We start from the raw sequence: 21,917 nt of genomic DNA, 5'->3' as shown, positions 1-21,917 counted from the left end.
TTTTCCACCTCTTTAATTTGAAAAGTACGTGCATTCTTAAATTTGAAATTATAATACCTAAAATTAGTAAGCATTACTTCCAATTTTCCCAGAGACGGTTTTTCACCGAATTTTTTATTCCCACACCCTAGACCTAAAATTGAACAAAGATAGTTCGAACATACACTTTCACATGGAAACCTTATTGCATGAGAACGGGTCCTAAAACATGCTAGAAAATGGCAGGAAAGTCACAAAAATTCATGTTGACAAAGTTAACAACACTTTACATGGTATATAGCTCAATCTGAGATAATCAGAAGAGAGCAACTCGAGGAGGTGATGAGGAGAGCCAACAATGGAGGTGAGAACCAACAAAACCTGCTCTGATACCAATTACTAGAGTGGAGACAAAGGTAGCGACTGGTTCAAAAGGCCTATCCCTGGATAGGATCTTGGTCCAGAGCTGTCAACCCTCGATGATGTCATGGACATTCGACATCCCATCACGGGTCAAATGGAATACAACCCAATCCATGTCCAAGTTCGAGGTTTGCTCGAACTGGGATGTGTTCGAAGGACATTGACTCAAATCTAATCGGGGTATATGGTATGCTACAGCTCTTGTAGGCACTTTAAACCTAAGAATGGGTGTATGCCACTACAATAGCGGGAGTGAAACTAGGAATCTTGGCGATGATAAACCCAACTCATTGGAGCCCAAGTCTTCCTTTGAGACGAGAAGATACGATCATCTCAATTCTTGCACCTTCACCCTTCGGATTGGATTGAAACGCTATTCCTTATCAAAGAACCCGTGGATTGTTTCTTTATCTATTCACTTAGTCTTCCCTTTTTCCTCTTCATCTTCAGTTCGTCATTCCAGTTCAGTCTTCTTCTTTTCTTCAGTTCACCATTTCAGTTATGACGCATCCCTTCAAACGAAAAAACGAATCAATGATATGAGCAACACACACATATGCACACACAGATGCAGCAAGTAAGGAGAGATACAGATAAGCACAACACTCAAAGTAGATTTATGAGAGTGAGTGAAATACAAGTAAAGTGATATGATAAGATCACTTACATGCTTCTTACTTCTTATCTTTCTTACTACCACATGGCGATTTTTTTAGGCATCTACTAGCTAATAGCAAGAACTTTGTTTCACTTTTCTTGATTCCATGTGCAAAAATGATAAGAAGGGGGAGAAGAAAGGACTTTTTTATATAGAGATGGAGTTTAAAATTTAAATTGGGGGCCATGTTGCAATTCTAAAAGACTAATTCAAATCGTTCTCACACACACACACACACAACAGCCATCTCTCTCTGATACATTTCTTGCTGCATGCAACTCCCATAGCCTTTTGCCGCCATAGCTCTTTCATTCTCTCCCCCCCCCACACACAAGGTAACTCTCTCTCTCTCTCTCTCTCTCTCTCTCTCTCTCTCTCTCTCTCTCTCTCTCTCATGGGCTTAGTATTTTGTGTGCAGGTGCTTACGTAGAGCTTATTTTTTAGCAATCTATGCGCATGGAGCTCTCTCAGATAGATATTATCTCCCCCCCCCCCTCTCTCTCTCTCTCTCTCTCTCTCTCTCTCTCTCATGGGCTTTAGTTGCTTGCATGTAGTTTGAAATCCCGCGTAGGGTGCTTCTCCCTCTCACATAGCTATATTCTCTCTCTCACACAGAATTTACAAGTGCACCCCGCACTTTACAAGTAGGTATACCCCGCAATAAAATGGGGTTACAGAGAGGAAAAACATACATATTACATAAAAATTTCTCGTGCATCAATGAATGAGAAATAGGTCTCATTATTCTTGGATTGAAGTGTTAGCGACACTAATATACCTTAGGCAGAATACTATAATACCGCAAACACTTGTAACCAATACATTGTTTCTAGGTCTTTGTGTGTATCTTCCGTATCAAATTGGTGTATTGTTGCGTGCATAGGTCCAGATCTCCTCAACACTCTCTTGCAGAGCCTCTGCAACCTTAAAAGTAAGGGATTCATCTTGCTCGACACCATTTGTGGAGTGGACTTCTTTCATTGATATCACCATCATTGTCATGAACTTGAGTCCCTTGAGGCCTCCAAGCTCACTTGTTTAGCTCCAAACCTCCAAGCTCCACCTCCACGCTGTCAGTGTAGAGTCGCTCGCACCATCGCATAAGGCAATCACTCTCTCTCCACTCACCCACACAAGCATAAAACATACAAGCATAGAAGAGGCACAAATGCTAGAATGCTCTCTATCAATATATGTCAAGACACAAAGAAGAGCTCTCAACAGCACAAAGGGGGATTGTGTCTTTTCATTATGAGAAAATGCCTTATATACATTTGGCCCTTATTCACACTTGGGTGCCCAAAACTTACTTAATTAAGGCCTTGGGTGGCCAATATCTCATAATATACAACTTTTATAGTGTCTTTTCATGACACTTATTAATGTCCTCAATTGGAGGAGCATACTTGTTAATCCAAAATGGGATTGACATCCCCCCCTACTTGATGTAGGTTATGTCCTCAGAACCTGTTACCGAGGTCGAAAGACTTGGTCACCGAACTTATGACGGTAAAAGTTTTGGCATGATTGAAGATTTTTAAGGGTTCTTCTAAATGCTGAGTGTGATCGTCAAAACCCTGTGTCCACCATGTTCTCGAATGTGACATGTATGTAGGCAAGAAGACATCGCACGCAATGATAGTATAGCATTATGCCCCTGTCAGATGAACCTTGATTCATGTCCAATTGCAGTTATTTAGCTTTATATCCATCATATGGTTCTTTGGGTTGATCAATCAAGGCCGCGAGCAGTTTTAAAAGTCTAACACTGGCCACTATTGTTGAGTCCGAGATACAGCGCCATGTCTGTATCCAGGTTAGCATCTGTTTTTTTTGCTCCCTTATGTCTGTAAATGTTGTTGGCATGAAGATTGGGAAGTTACAACAGACATGCAGTCGCACTGCTTGGCCTCTTGAAACTCCAGCGCGGAGTCCATCTTCTCTTTAGTGGCATGTACAAGGGGTCAACTCGTTGAGTTGGTGGCGCACACATATAGACATGGCTGTATTCTGAAATTGTTAGGAATTCCTTTCTCCAGTCTGGCTATATTCCAAAATCCTCTAACTTGGGGTGTGCAGCATCTGTAATGATTGTTGCATAGCCCCCTCGGCGAGTGTGGACTGGGTGTGGACTGGGTGAGCTTTCCTCCACTTGCGGAAGCAATAACTGATCATAAATGTAACTACTCAGATTTCCAGCAGGTCGGCAATTGTGGATTGGCTAATTTGGTTTGTCGTGCCATGTTAGACCACAATGTACCCTCTCCAGCCAAAGGTAGTAGTTCTTCTAAATCTGGGCGAGGTGCTCGTAGAGGGTATGGTACATAATGTTGTTTTGTTGGCATGACATCGGATTAGGCCTCGGGTAGAATCCTTCGAGTTGGCTCAAATGGTGTTATTTGCATTAACACCTTGAACATTAGCTTTGGCTCTAGTAGTGGATTGCCGAAGCCTTCATACTCTACACCAGACACAATGACTCCAAAATAGTATCATTAGTAAAAGCTTCAATATTGTCTTGGGGGAGAGTATGGCGTACCTCCTGAGTTTGTCGTGGGGGAGAGGGGTCAAGTGCGGGTATCTCCATGGGGGCGAGAGGGTTAGTGGGAAAATCTATATGTTGAGGAGTGAGAGTAGAAAAAATGCAGTCGGCTTGAGACTTGTTAATAGGCGATGCATTAGGATATAGATTAAGTAGTTTACTAGCGACATTAGAATATACTGGGTAAGTGGAGATGGAAGATGAAGTTGGTGTCTCTTCTTGACCATGGCCTGAGCTGGGGGATGGGTGGCTAGGTTTGTAGGATTTCATAAAATCTTGAAGTTCAGTGATATCCTCAGGACTTATGTTAGGATATTCAATATGGGTGTCATTAAAAGTTCAGTGATATCCTCATGACTTATGTTAGGATATTCAATATGGGTGCTATCAAAAGTGTAAAGGACACTGGTTAACATGGATTCTAAATGTTTGTAGATATTATAGTATAGTTTTAGAATACCAAAAGGGTGATATAAAGAAGACTCACAGAAGTTGAAGTGCTAGTTTGTATTGTAGACTTCTAGCCACCCATGGCTTATAATCCATTGATAACTTTGTGCTACCACCTCGTAGTTGGCCGGTGTTTTGGGAATATCATCTGGAACAAACAGGTCTAATTTTTCGACACTGTTGTCCAAGATTTCAGAGTTTTGGAGTACACGACACCAACTACAAAGGTTTAACACAATAGGGTGTAATGGTGGATAAAAGTTAATACTATATCCCCTCGTAAAATTTCCATAATGATAGTGGGATCAGCATCACGCTCAGTATTTTACTTAATGGGGTTAGTTCACCTAGGCTTAGGTCTTCAAATATATTTATATCATATTGAAGCAATGAGAGGGTTAGTTTAGACAAAAAAAGAGTAAGAGTTTGCGGAGGGGCCTGAGGAGTTACTAGCAACTGACCTATCTCTGAGGCTCGCTCAAGGAGTAGGTGCATTTCATCTGTAGGCTCTTATCTTTGACTGCGATCCTATATGGCCAGTTCGCATTCCAATTCTTGTAGACGGGAGTCATTGGTGCTGAGGAGGTTTGATATGGCTGTTTCTCGGACCATCCATGAAGCATCCAACTCCTTGAAGCGCCTTGTTTCCTCCTGGGCACGTTGTGGTAGCCTCTCTTTCCCTGAGCTTTTGTGATTCTCTGAAGTCTTTCGGCAGCCAGTCTTTGACTGTCTTGTAACTGCTGGGTGACTTGTGCCATTGCCTCTTGGTGTGCTATCACCATTCTCTGCATCTCAACTTGATTGGCGCTAATGGTATCATTAAGGACTCTCACCTTTTCTTCATGGCGCTAATGGTATCAGTAAGGACTCTCACCTTTTCTTCATGTGCCTTGTTTGTCTGTTTCCTTTCTTGTTGTTGCAAGTGAGTAGCTCTGCTTTCTGCTTCCTTCAGACTTAAGGATAACTGCTAGATCTGGGTTTATAGCTCTTCTTTGGCCCTCAGGGACGTATGCTGGAGCTCTTGTACCTGCTGGGCATGAATGGCTGTTAGCTCGTGGTTGTGGGTAACTTCCTTCTGAAGTTGCTCTTTAGCCTGCTCCAACTTTGCCTTAAGATCCGTATTCTCTTTAATTCTTTGGATAATAGTTTGGCTGAGAACCAAATTATTGTTTTCCAGTGCTTTGTACCTGGCGTCTTGCTCCTCGGTGGCCTTTAAACTCTTCATGTGATCACATCTAGATGTGTGGCCTCTGCTACTATCAAGTGTTCTTTTAAGGTTTGTACTTGTGTGTTGGACTCTTAAACTTGCTTCCAAAGTGTAGCATTACAATCATGAAGCATATGTGTGGTGAGGAGATGGCATCGCCATACTCATTGCTCCTGCTCCCAAAGCGTTGTACTTGTGCCTGCTGCCCCTTCCAGTCCAGCATGTGGTAGGTTCAGTAGCCCATCCATGTAGCATTATATGGTAGTGATGTGTGTGAACACATTTAGGACCGTCGGGGCACTTTTTCCCTCACTAGGAGGGTTTTTTCCCTGTGCGTATGTACATCCTCTTATCTACTCATTTTGGGGTGTTTACTTATCTTTTGTATCTGGCACACATTTGTTAATTCTAATTTAGTGAGTTTGTGTGCTCTCAAGCTCTCTATCTTGTGTGTGTGTGTGCATTTTTGCAACCCTAACTCTAATTCCAACAATTGGTATCAGAGTTAGCTTAATGTGAAGTGAAGCATTATTCCTCATATTCGGTCATGTAAGACTTCAAAACAGGCATGGGATGCACTTGCTGCATTATACCAGGTGCGCAATGAAGTACGTGTTGCATATCTGCGCAAACAGTTGGAGTCTGAGCACATGAATGAGGGAGACTCAATGGACAGATTCTTGATCAAGATCAAAGATTTTAAGGAGTAGCTTGCTAGTGTGGATGAGATATATCTTGATAGTACATTGGTGCCCACAGTTCTCAATGTATTACCGGATTCTTATCAAAGTTTTGCCTCTACCCTTAGACTCGATGAAGGGAAATCCAAATGCCCTTACATTATTTGATGATCTGGTTTCAGTACTCTTGCAAGAACTTAGAAGAGTAGTCTAGGCAAAACAGATCTAACATGCGAGTTGGTGACCAAACTTTTATTGCTAATCAGAAAGGCAAAGGCAAAGCTTCTTCGCATGGTGGCTATAAGCCAAAATCAGAATCCTCAGGTAAGGATGCAGAGAAAGAAGGTGATAAGCCTAAAAAGAAGGGCAAGTGTCACTATTGCAAGAAACCAGGGCACTACATAGATGAGTGCAAGAAAAGGCTAAAGAAGGAGAAAAAGAAAGAATCTAGCATGGCTGTGGTGGCTGATGGTTGTGGCTGATGCATCTGCACCAATGTAGATGATGGTTGTGGCTGATGCATCTGCACCAATGCAGAGAAGAAGGAATCTGCAAGTTTTGCTCAAGATGATTGGGCATGGACTATACATTGCAGTTATGATCCTTTTGTTCATGATGTATGCATGTCAGTGGCAGAATTGGATGCTTGGTACTTTGACAGTAAGCACATTACTTCACAAAAAAATTTGTTCTCATCTCTAGAATCTGTCCCAAGTGTAGGAACCGTCACATGTGCAAATGGTTCCTCATATCCTATCAAAGGAGTTAGTAGAGTTGTGCTCACTGCTGCAAATGGGGGCGTATTTACTCTTTCGAAAGTTTTATATGTGCTAGGCATTAAGAAGAACTTACTGTCAGTTTCAGCCTTAGCCTTGTCAGGCTTGACGGTGAAATTTGTGGATGACAAATGTACAGTTTAGGATAGAAATGATGGTTATTCTATCATTGCCTTAGGTACCTTGTTTCATGGCCTATACATGATGGATGTATTTGAGAAGTTGCAACATGATGCTTGCTTAGTCTCTACGAGTCGTGCTATGAGTGATGTAGAACTATGGTAGTTTGTTACGCCTTCAAAGGCATGATATGGTGTCTGAGTTGGCAACTCTTGAGACCCCTACTAGACATGTATGTGAGGGGTGTATTCTTGGTAAAATGCATCGGGCATCATTTCCAAAGGATGGATCTGTGAGAGCTGTTAAGAAATTACAGCTTATACATAATGATGTATGTGGTCCTATGAGGACACCATCTATTGGGAGATATCTCTACTTCGTCACTTTTATTCATGATTACTCCAGATATAGATGGCACGATGTATGGTGAAAGCCCAAGATTTACCTCATGGTTTTTGGTTAGAGGCAACTATGTGCGCAAACTATGTGTTGAACAAATGCCCTGCCAAGGCCTTGCAGTCTAAAACTCCTTATGAAGCTTGGCATGGCAGGAAGCTTTTTGTGGCTCATTTGCATGTTTTTGGTTGTCTTGCTTATGCTCTTGTGTGCCTGAGCAACAATGCAGTAAGCTTGATGATAAGGCAGTTAAATGCATATTTGTGGAATACAGTTCAGAAAGTAAGGGATATAGACTCTACCATCCGGCCTCAAAGTGGATTTTAGTAAGTAGAGATGTTGTTTTTGTCAAAAACTCAGTTCAGTGCATGCTTTCATGCAAAAAACAGCAGAATGTATGCTCACAGGACATGTTTGATTCGCTCCTACCTTTGTTTAATGGAGGGCAGCCATATGTAGAGCAATTGAATGCTCAACCAAGTGCTGAAATTCAGCCTTTGGCAGGTGCAAAATCAACCTGCAAATCAGCCTCTTGATGAGGCAATTATTGAGGATGTAGTGGGTGAGGAGAGAGCAACCATAGAAGAACCTAGGTGTATGCCAAAATGGCTTGTGTAAACATTGAGGGATAGCAAGTTGGCAGCTCCTTTACCTAGCAGAACTCGTGCAGGTTCTCATCATGCATATTATTCTCATGTGGATCATGTTCTCATTTCTACTTTATGTAATGAGGAGGAACCTGTTTCCTTTGAGAAAGCACAAGATGATGATCATTGGATGCATGTTATGCAGGATGAGTATAACTCTATACTCAAAGAATGACACCTGGTATTTGATAGATCTACCTCATGGCAAGAAGGCCATTGATACTAAGTGGGTTTACAAGTTAAAACGCAAAGTAAATGGTAGCATTGATCACTACAAGGCCAGACTTGTTGCAAAGGGGTATGCCCAGCAAAAGGGCATTGATTATAATGAGACCTTTGCACCCACATCTCGTATAACTACCATTAGGTGTCTCATTGCTTTGGCAGCACATCATGGGTGGAATGTACATCAGTTGGACATTAAGACTGCATTCTTGAATGGTGATTTACATATGAGGAGGTGTATGTATCGCAGCCTCCTAGTTTTGATGTGAAAGGAGAAGAGTCTAAAATATGCAGGTTAAAAAAGGCTCTTTATGGCCTTAAGCAGGCTCCTAGATCATGGTATGAGAAGATTCATACATACTTGGTTGCAAATGATTTTTGCAACAGTCCAACAACAGAGTGTACCCTCTATGTGAAGAGGAGTAAGGACACATTTTTAGTCATCGTTCTATACGTTGATGACATGCTGCTAAACGGGACCCAATATAGATCAGATTTCAAGGCTGATTTGTAGTCATCGTTTGAGATGTCAGATTTGGGGCCCTTGCATTATTATTTGGGGATTCGATTTATGCAGCGCAATGATGGCATAATTATGCTACAGTCTAAATATATACAGAAGCTATTGAAGAGGTTTAATCTTGAAGACTGTAAACCTGTGGCTACACCTATGGAGACGGGTACTTGACTTAGTCTTCAAGATATTGGAGACTCTTTTGATGCTAGTTTGTATCAGCAGGCTATTAGATCCCTTCTTTATGTCTTTAACACGAGAACAGATATACAGTATGTGGTCTCACAGTTGAGCAGATTTTTGCATAGCACATGTACGAAGAAGCATTAGCATACTATCGAGTGGGTTTTCCGCTATTTGCAAGGCACTCAGTATTTTGGATTGTTTTATCCAAAGGGGGGTGAGAGTCACAGCTACATGCTTTTAGTTATTCAGATTAGGCTAGATGTTATGACACACGAGTGTCCACTAATGGGTTTTGCTTTCACCTTGGTGAGCCATGTATACAAGAAGTAGCGTATAGTGGCCACTTCCAGTTATGAAGCTGAGTACAGGGCATCTTTTACAACTACAGTTGAGCGTGTGTGGATCAGACATCTTATGGCTAATTTGGGTGTTGGACAATTGTCTAGCGCTACGATTTTCACTGACAACCAGAGCGCATTAGCAATTACGAGGAACCCAATGTTTCATGCTCGCACTAAGCACATTGAGGTGCATTACCACTTTGTCAGGGAAAGACTCTTTGCAGGCAGCAGAGATCAGCTTGGTCTATGTGCCTATACATGACAAGATGGCAGATTTATTCATGAAGGCTCTTCCTCGTGAAAAGTTCAAAGCTTTTGGTAAAGCTTTGGGCTTACTGCCTTTTCAAGATTGATCGGCCATACCCTATACATGCTCACATTATCACTCCAGGGGGGATTTGTAGCATTATATGGTAGTGATGTATGTGAACACACTTAGGAACATTGGGCCACTTTTTCCCTCACTAGGAGCTTATTTCCCTCGTGCGTATGTACACCCTCTTATCTACTCATTTTGGGGTGTGTACTTATCTTTTGTATTTGTGGCGCACATTTTTTCATTCTAATCTAGTGAGTTTGTGTGTTCTCAAGCTTCTCTATCTTGTGTGTGTGCATTTTTACAACCCTAACCCTAATTCCAACAATCCAAGCCTTCCATAGTTTCCTGTAAGAATTGTTCATAGTCTATATTCTGTAGGAATGACAGCTGTGGTATTCTTTCTTCGTCCTCCAGAAGCCTTCTTTTTCTCGAACTGGGTGTATCTTCATCTCTTGGACTTTTACGTGTATCTAGGCGCATTGTTGGATCTTGCACTGGGATTGATGTAGATGTATCAAGCTCTCGAGATTCTTCAGCTGGCACTGCTTCTGATGCTGTCTCTAGCTCCATTCCCACAGGTGTGTCTGTCATAGCAGAATCCTTGAGCGGAGACAGGTTTTTGAATATTAGCTGAGCTGGGCTTTTAGGAGGAGTCATTTGCTATGTTTGTTCATGTGTGGCCTCACTGACAGTGGCTTCTTGCAGTTCCAGTACTTCTTGGTATGATTTGATCTCTTGTGTGAGCTCAGCCTCAATCCATTGTGTTTCCTCAGTCACGTCTGGAATGACGCCCCTCATCTTTCTTTCCGTCTTCTTTTTCCTTCCTTTCTTGATCTCCTTCATCATGGCTTTTGTTTCCATGAGGACAGCTTGCCCTTCTTGCATCTCTATAGCAGTCAGCGCGCTGGTTGCTCTGGAAGGAGTGCCAATTACATCTGCTCTGTTGGTTCTGGTTTTGGAAGGGTCCTCTGAGCCACATGGTTTAGGACTTGTGTCTTCATGAGGTATGGGTTGCAAATCTTGGATTGATGGGCTTTGAGGTAGTTCTCCGTTTCCCGGTGTATGTATAGTATGCCCAGTCCTCCTCCTTCTCTTCATGGACTTTCACGATTCTGTTCAGCGGTACCCTGTTGTATCGATCCACTGGCTTCATCTGCATGATTAAAGATATTACCCTGCATGCCTTCTCTATTGCTTCATCTCTGATGTTCTCATATTTAGCTCCATTGGAATTATAGGAGCTCTTCTTTAGCATAGCATCTAGGGGCATCTTGTCAAAGGCATGAGTGTGTGTCTTGATTGGTGGTGGGAGCTGCAGAGCTTCACGGATTAGATCTTCAGTGATCAGGACACCTGCTCTGTTGTGCCATCGGCCTTTGTTTTACTTTACCCTGCTTGGTGGCTTTGTCATATGTTTTTATGTATTCGGCACAAATCTTCGTGTCGATATTCAAGGAAGAATTTGTGCCATTCTGTCGAGGCCCACCTTCTCTAGTTTGTCCTTTACTTCCGCCTCTTCCAGAATCTAGAGGCACTCTGGGCTGTGGTACTACAGTGCCACCTTTCCATGTGCCGTATGGATCTCCTTGTGGTGGCTGATGATGGCACCATGGAAGGCTTGGGCATATGGGCCTAGGTAATTCATCTTTGGTCCCTATGTTGGCCTCTTCTTTTGGCTCACTGAGGAGCCCATAGCACTAGCCTGTGTTATTGCGAGGGGTCTCTGCGGCTTCGGGGTCTGAGGTCGACATCTGTACACGTAAAGAAGATCAGCCTCTAGACTGGTGGGGCATGTACTACTACTTGTTAATTGTGATGAGAAGGGTGTTAGTGGTGTGAGCATTAGCAAGGTGTGTGAGTTGCGATATATTGAAGAGGTCAAATTACGTAATGTGAAGGTGTAGGTGTTCAAAACTGTGAAAGTGCAGGTCGTGAGGATTAATATCATGAGTCGGGGAAAACCCGTGAGATGGATTTCCGTGAGAAGGAAATCCGTGCGATGGATTTCCGTGAGACGAAAATTCATGAGAGTTAAAAGCGTGAAATGGATTTTCATGAGAAGGATTTCCGCGAGATGGAAATCTATGAGAGTTAATAGTGTGAAAGTTAAAAGCGTGGATTTCCGTCTCAAAAGGAAATCCGTGATGAGAAGGATTTCTGTGAGACGGAAATCCGTGAGAGTTAATAGTGTGAGAGTTAAGAGTGTGAAGTGGAATATAGCATGAGATGGATTTTTGTGAGATGAAAATCCGTGAGAGTTAATAGCGTGAAAGTTAATAGTGTGAGATGGATTTTTGTGAGACGGAAATCCATGAGAAGGCGTGAGATGAAAATCCGTGAGAGTTAATAACATGAAACTGCAGGTGTTGGGAAGTTATGTGAAACTGCAGGTTTCTGGGTGTGAAGTATTTATGTTTTGTTTTTCCTCATAGATTTGATTAGTGTATATTGGGATGAGATCACCTATAGTGGAGTTTAGAGTGAACACAAAGAAAATAACAAGAAATCGTTTCATGAATAATGCAAGATGGGTGTTTGATGTGCAACAAAAGACATTTAATTGATTATGATCAAAGTTTTAAAAGATGAAAAGACAAGAAAAACAAAGAAGGGTCCAAGCTTCCACCTCAATGTGCGAATGTCGATTAGAGTTCGAAGAAGCGAGGAGGGATGCGATGCAAGAAGATTGATTGTGTTGAGCACACGATGGAAGACTATTGCAAAATGACCAAAAAAAAGGAAAGATTCTCAAATTTCAGCCATCGGATTGGGCGGCTACCTTAATGAAGAGTTAAAAGGAAAGATTCTCGAATTTCCGTGAGAGTCAAATTTCAGCCATCGGATTGGCCCATGAAGTGACCGTTTCATGATGTGAAGCATTTTGGACCAGTTGACGGCGTGAACTGTTTTGCACTAGTTCACAGCGTGAACTATTTTGGACCAGTTCATGGGGTGAACCTTTTAAGATTGGTTCACGACGTGAACCTTTTCAGATCATGAGTGTGCAAGATTGATACCTTCTATTTTTCTTCATGCTCAGTCACTCAAACATGCATATAAAGGAGTGAATGATACCCAAATTTATCTTGTATCCATTTCGTGACTAATGGATACCTTCATCTTTTATTGCCATCATGTGAACCAAGGTGACACCTTGGCACTTCTGGGTAGGTGTTGTTGCATGTGTTTTAGTTTCGTGTGGGAGTGTTTGATTCTTTCCTCCACCCAACCGAACAGTTTTACTACTACCGAGTCCTGTGGATTGGGTCAAGACGTCTATTCAAACTCAGGAGAACATTCCCAACTTCACAGATTTGGTATCAATGCTGATCATTGAAGAGAAGAATTTGGGTGAAGATCAACAGTCCTCACAAAACAAAAACAGTTCAGAGTAGCATGCCTTCTACACAAGTGCAGGTAGAGGACGAGGTAGAGGTTGTGGACGTGGCCAAGGTGGTGGCTGAACATGTAATCAAAATTATGGTTAACAGAGCAGCAACAATCCCAGGATTGGCAACAACAACACACAAATGGAAGAGGCCAGTTTAGAGGCAAGGGGAGTCAAAGAGGTGGTAATTGGCAAAGGTAGCATAATGATACACGAGGTTGTTTTTACTGTGGTAAGCTTGGACATGTGCAGGAAGATTGCTATAAGAAGCAAATTGACATGCGAAATGAAAAAGTGCAGCAAAACATCTATGCATCCTCTAGTAGAAATAATGAGGATAATGAGAGGATGTTTGTTATGTAACGTGTTTAATGCTCTCTCTAGAAATGATGCATGGTATGTTGATTCAGGTGCTTCAAACCATATGACAAGTCATGGTGAGTGGTTCAAGGAAATGAAGAGTCTTGAAAGACCAGGTTTTGTTGAAACAGGGGATGACATTGCTCATCCGATTGCCCATGTTGGAGATGTGCCATTGTCTATGATGCAGGATGGTAAGATGAAGTACCTTGTAGATGTACTTCATGTTCCAAACATTACAAAGAATCTGGTTTCAGTTGGCCAGATGATTGAGCAGGGTTTGTAGGTCCGGTTTAACCCTGATGGTTGTTATGTAGAAGACTTTAAAGATAAGTGTAGGTTGGTTGCAAAAGGCAACAGAGTGGGCAGAATGTTTACATTGAATGTGAATATGCCTGAAGTGAGTGCAACAATCTTTGCAAATGGTTCAGGATTTGTTGCAAATACAAACATTTGGTATAACAGAATTGGGCATGCAAATGTGCAAAGAATGAAGTCTATGTAGACTAAAGAAATTGTGACGGGGCTGCCTAAGTTTAAAGTTGAAGGTATGGAGAACGTATGTGAAGCATGTCAATTTGGAAAGCAAACAAAGCATGTATTTTCACATGACATAAATGTGACTAGGGATGTACTAGATGTTGTGCATTCAGATGTATGGGGTTCTGCGAGACTATATCTATGGGTGGCTGCAAGTACTACGTAACGTTCATTGATGAGACCACACGAGGAAAGTGTGGGTGTATTTCATGAAGGAGAAGAGTGAAGTTTTCACTCATTTTTAAAATTTCAGAATTTCAGAGTGATGGTTGAAAAACAGACAGGAAAGCATGTAAAGTGCCTAAGGCTAGATGAAGGGGAAGAATACTTCTCAAATGAATTCTTTGAATTCTTGTGAAACAATGGCATTCAGAGACAATTTACATGTAGATACACTCCGCACAAAAATGGAGTTGCTGAGTGAAAAAATAGGCACATTGCAGAGATAGCACAAGCAATGATGGCAGAGAAGAATATGTCGCATAGCTATTGGGCTGTGGACTGAGGCTGTGTCTACAACAGTTTATATCATGAATAGGACTCCTACTACAGTGGCCATACATGATGTGATGCCAAAGGAGAAGTTTACTGGCAGGAAACCTGATTTGCCTCACTTGAAAGTTTTTGGATGTATTGCATATATGCATGTGCCAGATGAGTTGCGTACCAAGCTGGATCCAAAGGCAAAAAAATATGTGTTTATTGGGTATTCCCTTGAGCAAAAGGGATATAGATTCTATAATCCTACTACACGTGAATTGAGGGTAAGCAAGGATGTTGTATTTGATGAGATGAGTAGCTGCTGGTATGCTGCTGAAAAAGATGTTGGGGCTGATGTAAGTGGAAATGTGGTTGCACATATTGCAAGTCAGCAACCATAGTCATTGAGTGGACTAGGAGAGTCCTCATCCAATGGTTCTGTTGATAGACCATGGAGTGGTAGGCTGCGTCATAAGACCATCCTAGAAATGTAGTCGATACATCAATAAAGGCAAAGAGAAAGTGGTTGAGTGCCTTGGTATGCCTGATATTTTTGCAGGGCATTCTCTTGTTGATGGAGAGTCTAGTGGCTCGGAGATTAGCCTTGATGAGGAGCTTGGGATTCCAGCAATGAGAACACCTGGTGTGAAGAAGGCTATGGAATCCATGAATGCAAAGTTACGAATTTGGAAGAGTCAAAAACCCTGTGCAGAGGTTGACTTATGATGGTTATGTGGCACATCACTATGCTTATATGGCAAAAGTTGTGCAGGTTATAGAACTCACATGTTTTGTGTAATGAGGCTATTGGAAATGTGTGTTGGGAGAAAGCTATGGATGAGGAGATGGATGCATTGTATGGAAATGAGACTTGGGATTTGGTGCCATTGCTTGAAGGCAAGAAAGTTATTGGTTGTAAGTGGGTGTATAAGGTGAAACATAACAGTGATGGTAGCATAAGTAGGTACAAGGCTAGATTGGTAGCCAAAGGATATGTGCAGACACATGGGATTGATTATGAGGAGACATTTTCCCCGCGTGCGAAGATGGTAACTGTGAGAGCTATGATTGTGGTGGCTGCAAGCTAAACGATGTTTTTTATATTAGATGGATGTAAAAAATGTGTTCTTGCATGGTGACTTGCAAGAATAAGTGTACATGGATCAGCCACCACCAGGTTTTGAGGATACAGGTCACCCAGAGTATGTATGTAAGCTTCGTAAGGCTTTGTATGGGCTGAAGCAAGCTCCACGAGCATGGCATGACAAGATTGCTGAGTATCTTGTCACTATTGGTTTTCATATGGCAGATGTAGATCACTCTTTGTATATGCGCAAGAGTGATAAGGGTATTTTGATCATCACCATATATGTATATGATCTTATTGTTGGGGGGGGTAACAACTTGGATGAGGTTGAGCATGTGAAAAGTCTTCTCAAAAGGAAGTTTAAGATGAAGGATTTGGGAGATCTGCACTACTTCTTGGGAATTGAGGTCATTCACACACCTGATGGTATTTGGATGTCACAGAGACAGTATGTATTGGACATTTGTCCAAGTATGGGATGGCTAATTGTAAGTTAATCTCAGTGCCATTAGATCAAAATGACAAGCTTAGTGGGGATGCAGGTTATGTGTTGGAGGATCCCACTATGTACAGGAAGATTGTGGTGGGGAGAGTTTGATCTATGTCACGATCAGCAGGCTAGATTTGAGTTACACTGTTGGCTTAGAGAGCCAGTTTATGCAAGCTCCGTGCAAACCACATCTTGATAGTGTGCAACACACACTTTGGTATTTGAGGGCCATAGTTGATTATGCATTGTTTTATGCAGTAGGTGTATCATTGGAGTTATATGGGTACACAGATGTAGATTGGGTAGGTATCATCTCAGACAAGAGATCGTGTGAGGTAGCTTAGTTACACAAGCTACTTACTAATTTGGGGTTGCATGTGGAGAGAAAGATTGTCATATATTGTGACAATCTTAGCAGTATATAGTTGGCTAGGAACCCAGTTTTCCATGCACGAACGAAATGCATTGAGGTATATTACCACTTCATCAAGGAGAGAGTCTTGGCAGGTAACATCAACTTGGCCTACGTCAGCACATAGGATCAAGTGGTCTGACATCTTCGAAGGCCTTGAGAGATGAGAAGCTCTGAAGATTTCAAGATATGCTTAGAGTTCATGAGCTGGAGTTAAGCTTGAGGGGGAGTGTTGAGATGTTAAGCTCAACATGAGTTAACACTCATGAGGCGCCTACATAAATGATGAGGCGCCTACATAAACGTTCGACATTTACATCACTAGTGGGTTTGGTAGCTAGCACCGACATATCTTCGCCACAGAGATTCTACAGGTGGACTACACCAACTAGTCCACACCTACCCACTACACTTAGCATGTTCACATAATGGATCGCTTGTATATACTCTATTATGTGTGTTAGTCACTTTATCTTTTTGTAGACCTCTTTTTTTGTGTGAAGAAGAAGAAGAATTTTCAACCTCTCACGTTGTGTATTCTCTTCTAGGGTTTGTGTGAGTGTGTGTGTGCTCGCAAGAGCTTAAGCCCTCTTCTCCCCTGCATTTCTTCATAGTCGTGGATAGAGTGACAAAGAGAGCTAGGTTTTTACCCACAAAGACAATAGTCAAAGCGTCGGAATTGGCTTCTCAATTTGTCAAGCAGCTATTTAGACTATATGGTCTAAATAGTCAAAGCGTCGAAATTGGCTTCTCCATTTGTCGAGCAGCTATTTAGACTGTATGGTCTACCTTCGGATATTGTGAGCGATCGAGACTCTAAGTTCATGACTCATTTTTTGCAGGAAGTTTTCAAGAAATTGGAAACTACTTTGAGTATGAGTTCCTCACCTGCAGTCTGATGGAAAAACAGAGCGTGTGAATCAGATTTTAGAGGATATGCTTCGTGTGTATATCTCTGGAAAACCATCGAGTTGCGAAAAGTATCTTCAAATGATGGAATTTGCCTATAAAAGTTCTAAGCATACGTCTACTGGCTATAGTTCGCTCATGCTTATGTATGGGTATCAACCCAGGACACCTACTGATGTCGGTCTCTTAAGGACATTGAGCTTGATGCATTGAGGGATTTATTGCGTGATATGCAGGAAATGCTGACCCAAGCTCAGGATTCCATTAGCAGTGCTCAGGATAGAGCACGGTTTTATGCTAATAGGGGATGCTCACCTTGGTCTTTTGAGCCAAGAGCATTGGTTTATTTGAAAGTTCCTAAAGATTCTCAGACTTTATCAACATGAAAGTTCTCAAAATTATCTCCTAGATATTGTGGTTGATTCTGAGTTATACGTTAGATTGGCACGATTGTGTATGAGCTAAAACTACCTCCACATGTCAAAGTTTATCTAGTCTTTCATGTCAGCAGACTGAAAGAGAAGCTGGGTGAGGATAACATAGTTACTCCTCACACAAACTCGTTGAGGTCGAGGATTTATCCTATGTTCCACATGAGCCTGAAAAGGTACTTGAGTTCAAGGAAAGAAAACTTCGTAAATTGCTTAATCCTTGAGGTTAATATTAAGTGGAAAGATAAGGAAATCAAGGATTCGTCTTGGGAGTCAATTGAGAATGTTCAACGTAGGTTTCCTTCTTTTCATTGCAAGAATGCAATGTTTTGAGAGAGGGGAAGTATGTTATGTGCACATCACATTATGTGCATATACTAGGAGGCTAACCCACCCTAGGCATGTGAGCATGGGAACATGCTCTAGTGGGACAAGGGTTAGACCTAACCTTGGGTTGGGGTTAGGGTCAAGCCACCAAGGGTCACACCTGGAAATGGAGAGTCAAGAGTCACTTGAGAGCTCTCCTATATAATAGGAGCATGGAGCTCTCTCAAAGGATATTCTCTTGTGTAGAGCATAGTATCTACTCTCTTGCCATTTCATACTAGAGCTATATGCTACTGGATTAAAGACATACCTCTTGGTGGTATGGGACACCAAGGTTAGGTATGTGGTTCTTCATTATTTTGATGTGTTATTTCTTTAGTTTTATTTATGGTAGATTCCCCCACAATGCCCCACAATTCAAGTACAAATTGACTCTCTGTTGGAGATGCTCGGGGGTGGTCGGGTGGATGAGTATATGTCTCGATTATGTGTGTTTATGCATAGTGATTAGCTAGAGAGATTTATGGGGTTTTAACAGACCACCATCATTGCCTGGTAACCTCCGACATCTCCGACCACTGTCATCGCCAATGCCCTCTTACATCTCTAACCCATCGGGTCCTCCGACTACCAGTGGCACTTACGACATGCATGGTCAACTTCAAGGGTACTCATGGAGGAAACACCCCTCTTCCTTTCCCAAGGTAGGGCAAGATCCTCTTTTAGCAACATCTCCCTTTTCGCGAGACGAAAATATTCCCTTTACACAACGTGATGAGGGGTTAGGACTTCGAGGAGGAGGATACCCAAGGAGAAGATAAGGGGAGCACTCTCTCCACAGTGTATCACATTCTCTCTTGTATCATTTTTTTTGCATTTTGGTATAGAGTGTTACGCTCTTGTGGTCTCTGTGTGTGTGTGTGTGTGTGAGTGGTCAGTGGGTGGTGGGTGTGGTGTGAGTGAGTGGCCTATGGGGATACTCACATGAGAGCACGATAGACGGTGTGGAGCATAGATATTGTGTGTCTAGCTAGTGAGATCAACCCATCCTTGGTAGGTATACTTCCAAGAGAGGATCCACGCTCCCTTTCCCCCAACCATAGTGTTTGTGTAGGTAGTCCGCTAGTTCCCTCTGCGAGAACCGACAGAGCCATCCACACGTAGGATCTGGACTCAGATCAGATGTTTGGTGCACGAGGTGCAACAATCAAGGGCACATGAAAGAGGAGTGCCAATTAAGAGGCAAAAAGAAAGTATGCGCCATCTATGGTGGAAGGGAAAATCACTCTGCAGAGACATGTTACTGTAACACTCGGAATAATAAGCCAAGGGTGCTGTGGAAAGGTAGCAGAGCAGCAAGCCCGAGCCCCGTCAACCAGGTCGTAGGACCCCAAATCAATAGACCATATGGAAGAGGAGGTGGATGATTTGGAGTAGGTAGAAGATTTGGTCCAAGGGGAGCATGCTTCTACTACAATGGTCTAGGGCGGCACAGATAGAATGATTGCCCAATTTTAGTGCCATCAGCAGGAACCATAGGAGGCAAGGCCACAAAGGGAGGCAAACCCAAGGAATGAGGTGGCTGTTAATACGGTAAAAGTGGACCATGATGCAAGGAAAGATATAGAGGAGCTATCAGCGGTTATGGCAACTTGATCTCAAGGACTTGTCAAAATGCAAGTAGGTAGGAATGCCAAGTGAGAACTGGAAAAGAAACCAGAACAATGGGCAAGGCAGCAAAAGGTCCAAGAACAGATCACTAAGTTAGTGCAGAGCGCACAAGAAATGGTGAGGACGATGCACGAAAGCCCACCCCTAGAAGAGTATCTTGTGGAAAATCTGGATAGGAAAAACTTGACCAAGAAAAAGGAAGAGATTAGTGTAGGAAGGAAGCCGATGCCTGCCAAACCGGCAACTGGGGCCAGGTATAGCTCAGAGCAGTAGAAGCATCCTAAGAGAAGAAAAGGAAGGAAATCTGAAGGGAATATAGACATGAATATTGACAAGAGCAAGTCAGGGATAGGAAAGAGAAGAAAAAGAGAGGAGGAAGCCAAGCTCATGAAAAGGAATATCAGAGTCCAAGAAGATGAGCTCAAAGAGGTGAACCTAGGGGATGGTCAGTAGCCCAAGACAGTCAGGAGTAGTGCCAAACTGAATCAAGAGTTCAGAGAGAGACTCTTGGAATTGCTGAAATCTTACAAGGATGTATTTGCTTGGAACTATTCTAACATGAAGGGGATTGATCCAAGTTTCTACTAGCATAAAATTAATCTAAAAGAGGATGCAACCCCAATGAGGCAGGGCCCATACAAAAAGTCCTTGTAATAGGGAGGTGGAGTATTCGCTTTGTGGCGAGACAAAAGGAGGAAAGCAGAGGAGCTTGGAGCTAGCAACCACTAGTGGAGATTGGAGGCTATGAATCTTAAGTTGGATGCAAGGTAAGTCCCCTATGATGATTTTTGTTTATTCCACTTTTGCTAGAATGGCAGAGTTATGGAGAGGTTATGAATTAGCCATAACATTTTTGGTGCCACTATTAAGGATAGCTATCTTGCTTCTTCCAACTCCATTGACTTCATTTCTCCTTCTTTGCATGCTTATAACAACAATTATTTTCAGTTCTATTAAAGTTTTATGAAGGGGTCATGTGTGGATAAGGTTTCTACATAGTATTGGAATGTGTGGAAGTGAGGATTTTATATTAGTTTTGGTGAAGGAAGTGAGTACTTGGGAAACTTAGAGGAAGACATATCCATGATCTTGGAATGTGTAGAAGTGAGGATTTCATATTATTTTTGGTGAAGAAAGTGAGTACTTGGGAAACCTAGAGGGGAAGACATATCCATTACCTTGATTTTTTTTTGAATTTTTTTTTTTGCACATTGCTTTTTCACATGAAAACTCAGGGTGTGAACTTTTGTTCCTTTTTTTAGAAAATCATAAAAAACAAAAAATATATTATTATTTGAGGTTTTCTAAGAGCTTGACTATCTTAGGCATATTGGGAATACCTAAATTGCACATTTTGCAAAGGAAATTTTGAGATTTGGACATCAAAATAAAAAATCTCAATAATTTCTTGGTTTTTCATGTCTATGAATTTTCATGGTCGTGTGAGAAAAACTAGAGATTTTTCACACTCACAAAAAGCCCCAAAAATTTTGGCATTGCTTCCCTAAAAATAGAAAAATATTATCTTGAAAATCTTCTCCTCTTATTCAAAAAAGATTCTAACGTCAAAAACCAGAGTTTTTCACAATCATGAAAGTCTAAGTTTTTCATGTATGAAAAACACCTAGAAAATCACGCATCAAATTTCTTAAGAAATTCATGCCAAAATAATTTCATTAATTGAGGATATTGAGTTGTCCACATGAACTTAATTGATCCTCCAACCTCACTGCAAGTGATTTTGATGCAAAAAGATAGAAAACTTTTGGCATGAAAAACCAGGATTCTTCCACAATCGTGAATTTCTTGAGAAATTCATGCCAAAAATACTTCATGTATTTAGACTTCTAAGATAACCAACCAGTGCAAATAGGCTATGGAACTCCATTGGTAATGAATTAGCATTCAAAATTTGAAAAACATATGATATGAAAAACTAGAGTTTTTTAATGACCATGACTATCTTGGGTTTCTCATGCATGATTGACTATCTATTGATTTTCACGATATGATTATCCTTTGAGATAAACTATTTCTAGATGATGCCTAGTCTATCTAACTAAGAAAACATTACTGATCAGAAGGGTAACCTTGAGTTTAAAGGATAAGTGAAAAAAGTTAGACGTGAAAAAACAAAGTTATTAACATCGCTCGTGAATAACTCAACCTTTTGTTGGTAGTAGCCAAAGGTCCACAAATAAAATTTGGGTCCAAAGATAAATACTTGGCTTGCTAAAAAACCCCTTTCATGCACTTGAGATCATGAAACATTTTTTGGGAAACGAAGTCACTCTAGACAATAGTGCATCATTCTAACCCTTTGGCTAGCACACATCAGAGCATGTTAATTTGGAGAGAT

Source organism: Cibotium barometz, chromosome 24, assembly GCF_041138505.1.
Source record: "Cibotium barometz isolate CiBa-2024 chromosome 24, ASM4113850v1, whole genome shotgun sequence".
Lineage (NCBI taxonomy): Eukaryota > Viridiplantae > Streptophyta > Polypodiopsida > Cyatheales > Cibotiaceae > Cibotium > Cibotium barometz.
The sequence above is the reverse complement of the archived record's forward strand: the minus strand, read 5'-3'. Positions refer to the sequence as shown.